Genomic DNA, 13258 nt, shown 5'->3' with positions numbered 1-13258 from the left:
GTGCTGTAGCAAATTTCTTGGTGTCAGCACGGTGGCTCAGTGGTTAGCACTGGTGACTTGCGGAGCTGGGGTCCTGGGTTCGAATCCGACCAAGGACAACATCTGCATGGAGTTTGTATGTTCTCCCTGTGTTTGTGTGGGTTTCCTCCAGGTACTCCGGTTTCCTCGCACATTGCCATGGGTTCCAGTATCCAGATAAGAAACAGAGCAATAAAAGCACATGGGCAGGAAGTGTTGTCATGAGGACACACGTCTATGGCCCTAATTTGGCATACCTTCACTCCTGAATTCTGGCTTCAAAAAGTCGCAAAAATAGGGCTCTTGTAACCTTTTGCACAAAATATAGACGATTGCGCAAAATGTAGCAACTTTATTTTTTTTTTGCGACTTTGCATTTTTACACCACTCACTCCAGTTTTGTAATGTGGTTGGAAAAGTGGGTGTGCTATGTTTTGAGTTTCACTCCATATTTATCATTTGAGACCTCCTCACTCCAGGAGGGTGAAGTAGGAAAACTGGAGGAGCTTCTCTAGACAAAAGTGTTAGATTTAAGGATGAGATTTATCAAGTAACGCGAGACGCAGACTCGCGCAAAACTGACTTCAAATTTTCGCCTCATGATAAATTCCCCCCCATAACTTTTTATTGTTTGTTTGGAAATCCAATATATTTTAACAATTTCTGAAACCCCTTAAGGGGCTTTACTATTGATCTTTTCTATCTTTTTCTATGACCTACACAGCAACTTTGGTCACATGACTGAAAATAGTGCACAATCTGCTTGTGACTTGGATCACCATCCTTTAAAAAAATCCTTTATGAAGGTTGCTGTAATTTTGTAATTTCTTTTTACCTTTATGGCTCCTGTCTCCCATTCTGGGCTGTGGTCACATGACCATGTCCATGCAGCGGTTTCTTATTTCCTGTGATGTTATGTCCATGGGCGGGGCAGTGACATGTGAGGGGGAGTGTCTATGTAAATGGCTGTAAACTAACTGGGCATTGTTAGGGGCAGTGCTGGAGCTGTGGCAGAGAAAGGAGAAGTGCATCATGGGTTTGGTTGGATACAGCAACAGGAAGTGCTACATACAGGATGAAAACTATCCAGAGCGATTGGTTTATATAGAGAGAATGGTTCAGGAGAGGCCAAATTGAAAAAGATAAAGCATGGAGAAGATTTACATGAACATAGCTGTTATAATCCATGTAATCGTGGAAAACCCCTTTAAAACTTGCGACACCCATTAGACACTAGATAGTAATCCTGGAAAACCCCATTTAAGACTTACAACACCCATTAGACACTAAAAAAGAAATTACTGCTGACATGTCACAATTGGACGCAGTGACCCGAAATTTACATTGATCTGCAGTTTACAGTATTTCATTTTGCGCAACTACATTTCCAGTCATCTGACAAACATGGTGCAACAGCACTCTGCAAACCAAAAGCAAAGTACAAAGGTATATTACATTGCAAGTGCTATGCTAATAACTTAGAGATGCTTGGCAAATACATTTTGTACAAAATCATTTGAGCCCTTCTGCCGGCGTCAAGGCGACCTCTATAAGAAGGGTCCTAACACTAAAACTCACCTGTTGGGTGCCATAACAGCGACCATGGATCCAGAAAGTGCAGGTCCCACATGCATGCTGGGCCACCTTGATTTTTGTCTATGTGGAGCCAAAATGGCCTTCATTGAATCCAGGGGCTACAAATACCAGCATGCATGCTGAGCAGACTATGTACATTTCCAGTCATAGCTTGAATGCGACCTTGTGATCTTGGCGTCACACAACCAAAGTCTCCCTGTACCCATAGCCTAAACCTAAAGGAGAACTATAGATGTCCACTGAATTAGGCCAAGTTTTTGTAATTAGTGAGCTTCCTGGGCTATAGAATGTGATCAACGGGGCTGATCAGGATCCCTGAGATTGATGATTTCTCCGAGATCAGCTGATTTCCCCCCAAAAAAGACACCCACCTATCAGTCACTTTTGACCATGGATGATCTTTCAGGGGTCCCCAACTCCTGTGAACTATCTAGAGACTTCTTTTTCAGACCATATGGCTCATATGTCTCTGGATACAAAGGGGATATAATGGTTCTGGTTTGCAATGTTTTGAGTGGACTTCACGCAGTTTTTCATCCAGCATCAAAAAGTCTTGGATAAATATAAGCCTGTGAGTTTTCCTGATATGTTAAACTGGTTGGATCATCACAAAAAATATAGAAACATAGAAGGATGACAGCAGATGCTCCATCTAGTCTGTCCTTATTTTTTAATACTCAAGGCTGTTTTATTGCTGAATATTAATATAATCTGGGATCTGTCTGGAGACAAAACATTAAAACTGTATATTAACATAATCCCAACACAGTGGTGACCCCCACAGACCGACCTGCTCCCTCCCCTGGATGGTCAGGTGGTGACACAGCTGCTCCATGTCTGGTGAACGCTGGATTGGTGGTGTTTATCCTAGGCAGGTTTAAATTCACTTACTGTATATTTCCTAACCACATCTGCTGGTAGGTTTTTCCAAGCCTGAACAGACTTTTTCGGTGTAATATTTCCTTACATTGGTTCTGATCTTCCCCCCCAACTAATTTTGAGACTCTGCCCTCTTCTTGTGTTGAGTTTTTTTTAATTAAAAACACTTCCCTCAAGAACCGTATTTATGCCTTTAACAGATTTGTAGGTTTCAATCATGTCGCCTATTTCCCTTCTTTCTTCAAGGCTATATGGATTACATTCTTGAAGTTTCTCCTGATATGTTTTATGCTTCAGTCCTGCCACCATTTCCCTTTGCACCCGTTCCATTTTATCTCTTTATAGGTAAGGTCTTTACGTAGGTATTCTAGATGTAGTCTCACTAGTGCTCTATACAGCAGGATCACAATCTCCCTCTTCTACCTCTAGCTATACAGCCAAGCATCCATCTTGCTTTCCCCACACTGTGCACTCATTTTGAACCCATCGGATATGAGCACCCCTAGATCCTTCTCTTCTGAAGTCTTGGCTGACACAGAGCTGCCAATAGGATAGTGAGATAGAGGGTTCCTTCTCCCCAAGTACATTATTTTACATTTGGACACATTGAACTGCAAATTGCATTGTTTGGACCATTTATCCAGAGAAGCTAAATCTTTTTCCATGTTCCTCATGCCTCCAGGAATATCTACCCTGTTACATACTTTTGTGCCATCGGCAAAAAGACAAACCTTGCCTACTAAACCTGCTCCTATGTCACCTACAAAAATATTAAAAAGAATAGGACCCAGGACAGACCCTTGAGGGCCACCATTTGTAACTTGTCTCTTCTCAGTATGTACCCCATTGACAACAACGCTCTGGGATTATCTAGAGTAATTCCAATCTTCAATAATTTATCTTTCAGCCTTTTATGTTGCATTGTAGTAGTCTTTGCTAAAGTCCAGGTAGGCAATATCCACGGTTTCACCTTTGTCCGGCACTTTAATGTGAGAATCGGCTGCTGAAACTCCTAACAAAGAACTGATTTGGTTGGGAGACGTTGCCATCAGCTACTTGGCCGCTTCAGGAGAAATTAGGTATTTTATGTACTGATTCAGATGAACGGAATGAGAACTGCTGCTTGACTGGGAGGAGGGGCGTCCTGAGTGGACAACCCCTCTCAGTGACCTCATTGTGCCCTATTTGCGCGTATGGAATGGGGTTGTCAAGATAAGACAAACACTTTAAGTTCTTAAAAATGATATTTAATGGTTCTTAGGTTATATCTACTTGTGTGAGAGCCGGTCAACAACCAGTATGGCCATATTGCGTCTTTCATGGAGGATTTCAATCAGCTCTTCATTAACGATGGGTGAAATTATAATGGTTGACCATATTGGTTTACTCTAGCTTTCCCAGACATAACCATTTTTATTGCACTTTTACGTCACACACATAGGAAATCATAAGAAGTAAATTTCTTTCTTTCCACCATAATATATATGAATTAGACAACGGATGAGACTTTTTGAATGTAAATTTTTTATATAAGCCCCCAGAAACCCAAATATAGAAAAAAAGCCAAATTTTTTTTTTCAACCTTTAACAGGTTGTTCTAGGAGGCTTGTGATGCCTAAATCAGTGTTTTGTTGTTTGTTTTTTTTTGGACATTTTAGTAACTTTTGGGGAGGATGGTGTAAAATTGCAATGCTGGGCCTGTAGGGTAGAAGAATTTCAATAATATCACTCACACTCTGAACACATGGAAGGAACAATTAAAAGTTTATTTGTACTTTACAGCTTATAAAGACCCACATAAGTTTATGTATCTACACAATAAGGAATATTATAATAGAAAAAAAGTAACTTTTATTATCAATTTAATACAAAAAATGAGTATCATATTTAAAAAACACTGGATCCAGACTATATGTGCAAATCATGCTTGTTTCATTTGTTGATTTATTCAATTATGGTTGTCCTAAAAACTGTTATTTTGCTCTGAAAAGCAGAGGCGAACATTGCACTTCCTGCAAAGTGTGTTGGTGTAGCCTTTACCACAGCTTTGATGGGAAAATGTCCAATCATGTCCTTGCAAACTTCCTTTGGAGGGTGTGCATTTGACTTTTTGGCTGTCTTGGCATCTGAAGAACCTCCATCATCTGTATACTGCCTCTTTTGGGAAGTGAAGGGGCCCCCCTGGATGGGCTTGCAGATGGTCGCCCTCGCTTTGGCAGTGATACAGCCGTGTCGATCAGGATAAGAGAAGATGCCAACTGGGCCTAAAACAGTCTGGGAAGGCGCACTTGTCTGGCTGTTCCTGTGTAACAAATTCCACAATCCAGCAGCCTAACAATCAATGGGATGCTGGTGAAAAAGTTGTCTGCATAGATCTTGTAGTTGTGACCATATGGAAGCAAGTTTCATCACAACATCCCCTGATAGTCCAAGTTCAGATCTTGCCCGTATTCCATTCACACTGCCTTGGTACACATAAAAATCACAAAGTATACTAGAGATTCCAGTCCTTGCCCAGAGCTTCAACCCCTATGGGTTTGGCTTGCCGCGCATGTACTGTTTGATGCTGCTGAATTTCCCCCTGAAAGGGATCATCATTTCATCAACAGAGTTATGTTCTTCAGGGACCACCTTTAGGCTTTTCTCTCTGAAAGCATCAAGCCATGGTCTGAGTTTCCAGTTTGTTAGTGTTTTGTTCATTCTCAGACACAGTGAGATTATTCACAAAATGTTTTGTGACATTGCATCGGAGACAGGACTGTTTCTTGTGTCTGCTTCCCAGTACATGCGAACTCCAGGCATTTGGACAAGACCTATCTTCAGATACATGCCAATCATCTGATCTATTTCCTTTGTGTTTATGGATGATCCTTTCTTCTGAAAACTGTACTGAGCGCTGATCATGTCTTCTGTCACAAACTTCTTAATGTACTCCAGTGGTGTGCAGCGGGATTGGACACCATTACTGACATCCTGACCAGAAAAATCAGTACTGGGACTGATGAATTTTTTTTTCAGCCATCGATACCTGTCACGGGGCATGGTCTAGGCATCAGGATACACTGCCTCTGTTGGGGTGATGTGAACATCAGAAGTTAGGTGGCCGTTGGGTAATTTTATTTTCCTTGTCCACTTCACAGATAACTCCATTCTCATCTTCGTCACTTGAATCTGAGTCAAAGGACATTTCCAAGTCGCTGTCCCTATTCAAAACCTTGCTACTCCTTTGACCCACTGTTGTAAAATTACAGCATAGAAATAACCAGCTCTAAATCTCTCAATATCAGTATATTCAATGAGGTCATAAAATCTGCATGATCTACACATATTATCCCAGAAAATATATTTCAAGCTTTTTACTTGAGTCTTGATTTATCCCGTCCAAAACAACAAGATTTATGTATTTTTTATTTATAATTTTTTTTCGAAAGCCCAAAGTCGTGCTCTCACCCCGTGGAACAAAATAGTCTAGCGTGCCACCCAAAAATCTTGCACTAGGTCGCGGTCTATCGCAGGCCCTCTCCATTAAAGAAGGGCCCCCCACAAACCATTACCTATCCCTCCGGGGCCGAAGCTCCTGCAAGGGACTGGGACAAACGGCAACCCTCAGCTGAAGCCAAGGGTACGCCCATCTATGCTCCCGGCTTTCGCCTAGGCTGCCACCCAAGGCATCAGCCAGGAGCTTCAACAAGGTCTGAACTCTCCCCGGAGGGAGAGCCCATGGGGTTTGGCAGGGGGGTGAGGAACCAATATGGTGGAGGGGGGAGCAGGGTTACTTGTGGGGTGACAGGAGGAGGGGGGAGCATTGTCACTTGTGGGGTGGGAGGAGGAGTGGGGGAACAGGGTCACTAGTGGGGTGATAGGAGGAGGGGGAAGCATAGTAGCTAGTTAGGTGACAGGAGGAGGGGGGAGCAGGGTCATCGGGGACCAGTCACACGAGTCCACGGCTCCTTACGTCTCCAGCGGTCCTGTCATGTTTTCTAAGTCTAAGGTCCTCGTGCAGCGCGCCCCGCTCTCCCTACAGCAGCCAGCCCCTCCTCCTTCCAGCTTCCACCGGCTTCCCCTGCTGCAGAACCTATATCGCTCCGGCGCCGCCTATACCAACCAATAACAAAGCTCCTTGCTGTACGGAGCTTTGCTATTGGTTATTTCAGGTGCAGGCAGCATCGCTGCGCTGCCTGTGCCGTTCACAGCGCTCACTGTGCTGATGAATGTGGGGGAAAAGTCTTAAGCGTATTGGTACGCCTTAGAATTTTTCCAGGGAGTCGCATGGGCCGCATGACACAGCTTGACGGGCCGTAGGTTGGGCATCACTGATCTAGACCGATCTGTGGCTTGGACGTCTATAAAATGGAAATTACGTGGGTAGATGTACAGTGTATAATGCTTTCCTATGTAACAACAATTATTCAGAGCTGAAGACCAGTGTTGGCCTTGTGACCACTTCAGAAACTATACCCTAAATCTAGGTTGCTTTGTGTGAAGTGTAAAATAAGCAATTTCAATTTTAAAAAAATCTACTTTTGAGGACTTTTATACTGCCCCTAATTTCTTGATCCGTTGCCATAGATGATACACTTTTGATCACACAACACATATGGAAAAGTGACTCCAGGCAAAATCCTACATTTAGCGTTGGATGGAGTTCATTTTTTATTTTCTTATTTAAGAACTTCATATTCCTCTCAGACACCATGGTTCTCTGGTGGTCCCAGGTATGAAGCAGGTCATGTAGATGGGACCTTCATATAAACCTTCCATTACCATTAAAGGGGGGGGGGGGGGGGTTAAGATTGGAGGATGGATAGGGGCCATTATGTACTTGTGGCCTATTGTATCCTGAATGTATCCTGTCACATGGTCCACTTCACATTTATCCACTGTCACAAGTCACTTCGGCCATTGAGAACTCCTCTTTTGCGCCACTGCAACTGACTGAACTTTTTAATGACTTTAAGTCATAGGACTGATGAGCTTCATAAAACCACTTTAGTTTTATTGTATGATTTATTCACTTGAATAATACTAAAAGCAATCAATTGTATGTAACATGACCAGGAATGCTTGATTTGGTTTTCTCTAATTGCAATTTAACAGCTAAAGATCAATCCCACCGTATTGGACAAGAGGCTTACCATTATGGGACCCAGGAGGACTGAGGGTCTGTAAGGTAACCCACCCATCCAGACTCTGATAAGAGTACTCTACTTGCCTATAGAGAGGTATGATGACTTCTCAAGTTTAGTCCAAGCCAATGTGTTCTTGACGAGTGTCCAGGGTCCTTTGCCATGTTGATAGGGGCCCATCGTACTACAGAGCTTCCTATTTCCCAGATTAAAAACTCATGTTTTGCAATTAGATAAACCTTGATGGCGTTGCCAGGAATGATGATTTCTCACTATTTGTGTTGTTTAGTCCCATGCCCATACTAATGTAACGTTATACATATGTTGGTTGAGATTTCACTTGACTTTTTTATCATTTGATTTTATTGAAGGGCTTTTATTAAGAGTGTACAAAATACACTGTAATCAATAAAGAATGTTTTTTTTTTTAATACTCACTGCCTTCATTCATTTTCTACCCACCCTGTGGATACCTGTCTGAATTAGGAAGACCCTAGATGTTGGACTCCTTCTCATAATGGTAGTAATGCATCCATCTTGAGGAAAGGGTACCATTTACTGTTTTTATGGAAGTGGCTGTGGATCGGCTGTGCCCTTACTCCTAAGGGCATTGTCCTGGTGGCCCCCTGGTCTTCACCCTTTAACCCCTATATGGTAATCTGGTCTCTGCTGCAGGGGAACCACCAGGCCACGACTTCCTGGAGTAGTCTCTGTTTAGTGACTGCTGACCCACAGGGTTTAAGAGACTTGTCTAGAGCACTGATAGATCAGGCAAAACTGTAGTCAGGGAGTTGGATCAGGCAAGGTGCGTGCAATCCGGAAACAGGCCAAAGATCAGGGGAGGTAGCACAAATCTGGGAATTGGATATATTTCAGGTCAGACAGCAGAGGGTCAAATACGGGTAGTCAGATGGAATACAGCACACCTTTGCAGGCTAGAAAACATACTGCACAGACACCCTTCCACAGAGGAGAGTGCCATAAATGCCCAAAGGTGGCCAGCTGGGGAAGATTAACGCCAGCAGTCAAAGGAGCAGGCCTCAGCCTGCGTGAAGTGGAGGGAGCAGTGCCACTTCAGAGACCATGCATGCCGGGAAGGCATAAAATAAAAAGCAGGGCAGGTGAGTGCTCTGGCAGCTGTGCCCACTGGGAGGGGAGAGATGGTGTCATGCATGGACTGCTGGTACAACATTTGGATTGAGCATGAACCAAGAAACAACATGTCCACTCCATGGTCTTGGACAAGAATCTACTCCCACACCTTCTCAAGGTTACATCCATTCCATTTACTCATTTCCAGGTTCACCATGAAGGCACCTCTACTGCCTGTGGGAGTTTCTTGTTTAAAGGGATTCTGTCACCTCCCCTAAGCCAAAAAACGATTTTAAAGCAGCCATGAAGCACAGCTTACCTGGATTAGGCTGTGCTCTTTTATCTTGAAATCCGTCCAGCAGTTACTGCAAAAAACGACTTTGATCGATATGTAAATGTGTCCTGAAGGTGCCCAGAGGGGCGTTTTGTTCTTCTTAGTGAGCCCAGTACCGCCCCTCTTTCAGTGCCCAGCCCGCCTTCCTTGCACTTTCTAACCGCCGCCTCCAGCCTGCCACAGCCTCTCCTCCCCCTCCCTCACGCCGAACGAAGTCTCGCACAGGCGCAGTACCCACTGAGGGCTGCGCCTGTGCGATCAGCAGGAGACTGAGGGCAGGAGCTTCATCCTAGTCACTGGGCATGCGCCGATCCCAGTGACGTCCGATGCTCGCTCTTCCCTCAGTCAGCAGGGAAGAGCGAGCATCGGACGTCACTGGGCTCGGCGCATGCCCAGTGACGAAGATGAAGCTGCTGCCCTCAGTCTCCTGCTGATCGCACAGGCGCAGCCCTCAGTGGGTACTGCGCCTGTGCGAGAGTTCGTTCGGCGTGAGGGAGGGGGAGGAGAGGGAGGGGAGGCTGTGGCAGGCTGGGGGCGGCGGTTAGAAAGTACAAGGAAGGCGGGCTGGGCACTGTAAGAGGGGCGGTACTGGGCTCTCTAAGAAGAAAAAAACGCCCCTCTGGGCACATTCAGGGTACATTTACATATCAATCAAAGTCGTTTTTTGCAGTATCTGCTGGACGGATTTCAAGATAAAAGAGCACAGCCTAATCCAGGTAAGCTGTGCTGCATGGCTGCTTTAAAATCGTTTTTTGGCTTAGGGGAGGTGACAGAATCCCTTTAAATAAAATCTTTATGGAAAAAAATGGTGTATTGTCACACAGGCTCTTTTGCATTGAAAATATTTGGGAGGTCATTTATTAAACAGGCGTATTTCTCGCGCAGATTGTGGTGTAAAGATCCTTTGTGCCGCAATCTGCAAGTTTTCCCCACTCACGCCAGGCCTATAAAAAAGGGGGCATGGCGGGCAAGGGAACGGGCCGGGAGGCCCATCTCATTTACCGTTTTATGTAAAGGACCGCGCTGCTTCACTCTCCGTCAAGGGATAGCCTCTCCCAAATGTAGTGACATACGAATCTTCACATTCGCTTTTACCCTCCTGGTAGATGGTATAACCTTCAAAAGGGACGTGCACAATAGTGAAGTACCGCCACAAGAGGTTAAAATGTACAATTTAGGGTACTTTCACACTTGAGGCAGGACGGATCCGACAGGCTGTTCACCATGTCGGATCCGTTCTGCGGCTATTTTGCAGTGCCGCCGGACCGCCGCTCCATTCCCATTGACTATAATGGGGACAGGGGTGGAGCTCCGGCGCAGCACAGCGGTGCATGGCGAAAGCCGCCGGACTAAAAAGTACTGCATGTCTGACTTTTTAGTCCGGCGGCTTTCGCGGTGCACCGCCGTGCTGCGCTGGAGCACCACCCCCGTCCCCATTATAGTCAATGGGAATGGAGCGGCGGTCCGGTGGCACGGCGAAATAGCGTCCTGCCGCAAGTGTGAAAGTACCCTAATTATACTCACAAGCAAGGTTGTTTAAAATGCCTTAAAACATCGCTAGATAGCCTTATGTTTATTCCCGGCCCGGGTTTCGCTTGACTCTTCGTCTGGGGCGAACAAACTACTGAGTTCTGGGCGGTCTAATAAATCAATGGAAATCAAGAAAGTGGAAAACCGCGCTGCTTGATACACCTCCTCCCTTCTTGGTACGGGTTACAAAGGGCATGGGGAAAGATCTGCAAGAGGTATTCCCGAGGATCTCTCCAACACTCCTGTGGGTAATTAAAGGTCGCAACAATAGTGAAGCCCAGACTGCCACCGTCACATGCAAAGATTTATTGTACTTACAACAGTATCTCTGATAAAACGCATAAAACAATGGTATGCACACTTCGGTATCACCCGACCCGGGTTTCGCTGTCACGCTTTGTCAGGAGCGAACATCACCAATCTTAAAGGGAACCTGTCACCAGGATTTTGTGTATAGAGCTGAGGACATGGGTTGCTAGATGGCCGATAGCACATCCGCAATACCCAGTCCCCATAGCTCTGTGTGCTTTTATTGTGTAAAAAAAAACCTTTTTTTAATTATTTAAAATAAATATTCAAATTACGTAAGATGAGTCAGGGACAGGACTCATCTCAGGTTAATTTGCATATGTATCAAATCATTTTGTTTTTTTACACAATAAAAGCACACAGAGCTATGGGGATTGGGTATTGCGGATGTGCTAGCGGCCATCTAGCAACCCATGTCCTCAGCTCTATACCCAAAATCCAAGTGACAGGTTACCTTTAAATACCATTAATAGGCACACCCTTTCCCTGTGTCACCTCAGGGTCACACCCCCTTTGTTACAATATAAAATCACAATTCAAAAATACATCAAAATTTATCATAAAAGAAGTGTATAAATAATTTCAATAAAAGATTCAGATTCACAGTATCAAAATACATAAAACAACTAAAACCATCTTTCTAGTACTCGCTCCTAATCGACCTCTTTCAATCCCCCTCCACACTTCTATCTCAGGCCGGCCCCTTCTAGCTGGTCACAGCGGCTATGCTCAATCACCTCATTCATTCTATCACATGACTCGACTAGTCAGACCTTCAATCCACCTCTCATCCTATCCCAGTTAAGAAGGACTCCTCCCAATCCCAGGTCCTACCTGGTCACATTTGGAACTGAGGGGTGTAGAGCAGGCCCTCAGCAGGAACCCCAATATGAATCCTGTCCAAAGGGACTTCATACTAAAATGTACCGATTTTTGTTTGTGCCATAAATATTGTATTTTTGAGAACACTTTTTACCTGCAGTGCACCGGGACCGCAATGGGGGCGAAAGTATTTTTGAATTGTGTTTTTATATTGTAACAAAGGAGGTGTGACCCTGAGTGGTGACACAGGGAAAGGGTGTGCCTTTTAGGGTCCATTCACGCGTCCGCAATTTCGTTCTGCATTTTGCGGAACTGAATTGCGGACCCATTCATTTTTTATGGGGCAGCACGATGTGCTGCCTGGATCCGGAACTGCGGATCCGCACTTCCTGGCCCGCAATTCCGATCCCGAAAAAAATAGAACATTGTGGACAAGAAAATGCATTTTCTATGAGAATGCCGGCGATGTGCGGTCCGCAAAATGCAGAACGCACTTTGCCGATGTCCGTGTTTTGCGTAGATCCCCAAAACACACACGGACGTGTGAATGCACCCTAAATGGTATTTAAGATTGGTTTCTGATGCTAAGATGTTCGCTCCTGACTAAGTGTGACAGCGAAACCTGGGTCGGGCGATACTAAAGTGTGCATACCATTGTTTTATCAGAGATACTGTACAATACATTTTGCACGTGACGGTGGCAGTCTGGGCTTCACTATTGCGACCTTTAATTACACACAGGAGTGTTGGAGAGATCCTCGGGTTAACCCCTTGCAGACCTTTCCCCGTGCCTTTTGTAACCCGTACCAAGAAGGGTTACAAAATCACTTTCTTGATTTACTTGCTTCTGTGATCTTCCCACATAGCACTGAAAACCTGCAGCGCAAGATTACAGATACGTATACTAGTGACTTTTTTACTGTTAATAAATCAATGGAACTCCGCCCTTCATCTCAACAGGTTAACAACATAAAAAAAAAATCACTTAAAAAATAATTGCATATTTGTTTTACAAACTTGTGTCAAATTTGTAATATCCACACAATGTCACATTAAAAATCGCATACCACTTATCTCTCACATCATAGCTTCGACCAAAGCATTAGTCCCCCTGCATTGGCTGGATGTCCACCCCCCAACTGTGCAGGAGATGAAGGCAAAGATGACTCAAATTTACAGGTTTGAAGAGATGACCAGCTGGATAGATGGAACACATGACAATATTTGTCAAGATCTGGAGCCCTTGGAGAGACCTGACGTAGATGGATCCTAGCCGAATGGTGACGATGTCATTTATACTCATGATGTAGCCGCCTAGTGTCATCCCCCCTCCCCCCCCCCCCCTCCTTCTCTACCTTTCTCTTTTTTCTATCTTCTTCTTTTATTTATTTCTTTACCCTTCTTTACCTCTCTTTCTCTTTTTTCTTCTATTAAGTATTATAGTGATACTGTATAGCATTTGAGACAGTTTAGAGGAGGCAAGAGGTGACTCTATTTTGCACTCATTTAGTGCTGACTAGCACTATTTGTACTAGAATGCTGGTATTTATAT

The 13258-nt window shown here is 44.4% G+C and overlaps 1 protein-coding gene across 1 annotated transcript in view; it reads left to right on the top strand.

Annotated features, from left to right (window-relative positions):
* Positions 1-13024, top strand: part of ADAM9 (ADAM metallopeptidase domain 9) — a 109430-nt gene extending 96406 nt beyond the window's left edge. The window contains exon 23 of the mRNA XM_044279046.1: positions 12795-13024. The gene's annotated coding sequence lies outside the window, so the exon portion shown is untranslated. The remainder of the gene's footprint in view (positions 1-12794) is intronic.
* Positions 13025-13258: the final 234 nt, after the last annotated feature.

The sequence above is a fragment of the Bufo gargarizans genome, chromosome 2 (assembly GCF_014858855.1).
Source record: "Bufo gargarizans isolate SCDJY-AF-19 chromosome 2, ASM1485885v1, whole genome shotgun sequence".
Classification (NCBI taxonomy): Eukaryota; Metazoa; Chordata; class Amphibia; order Anura; family Bufonidae; genus Bufo; species Bufo gargarizans.
This window is presented reverse-complemented; position numbering and strand designations above follow the sequence as displayed.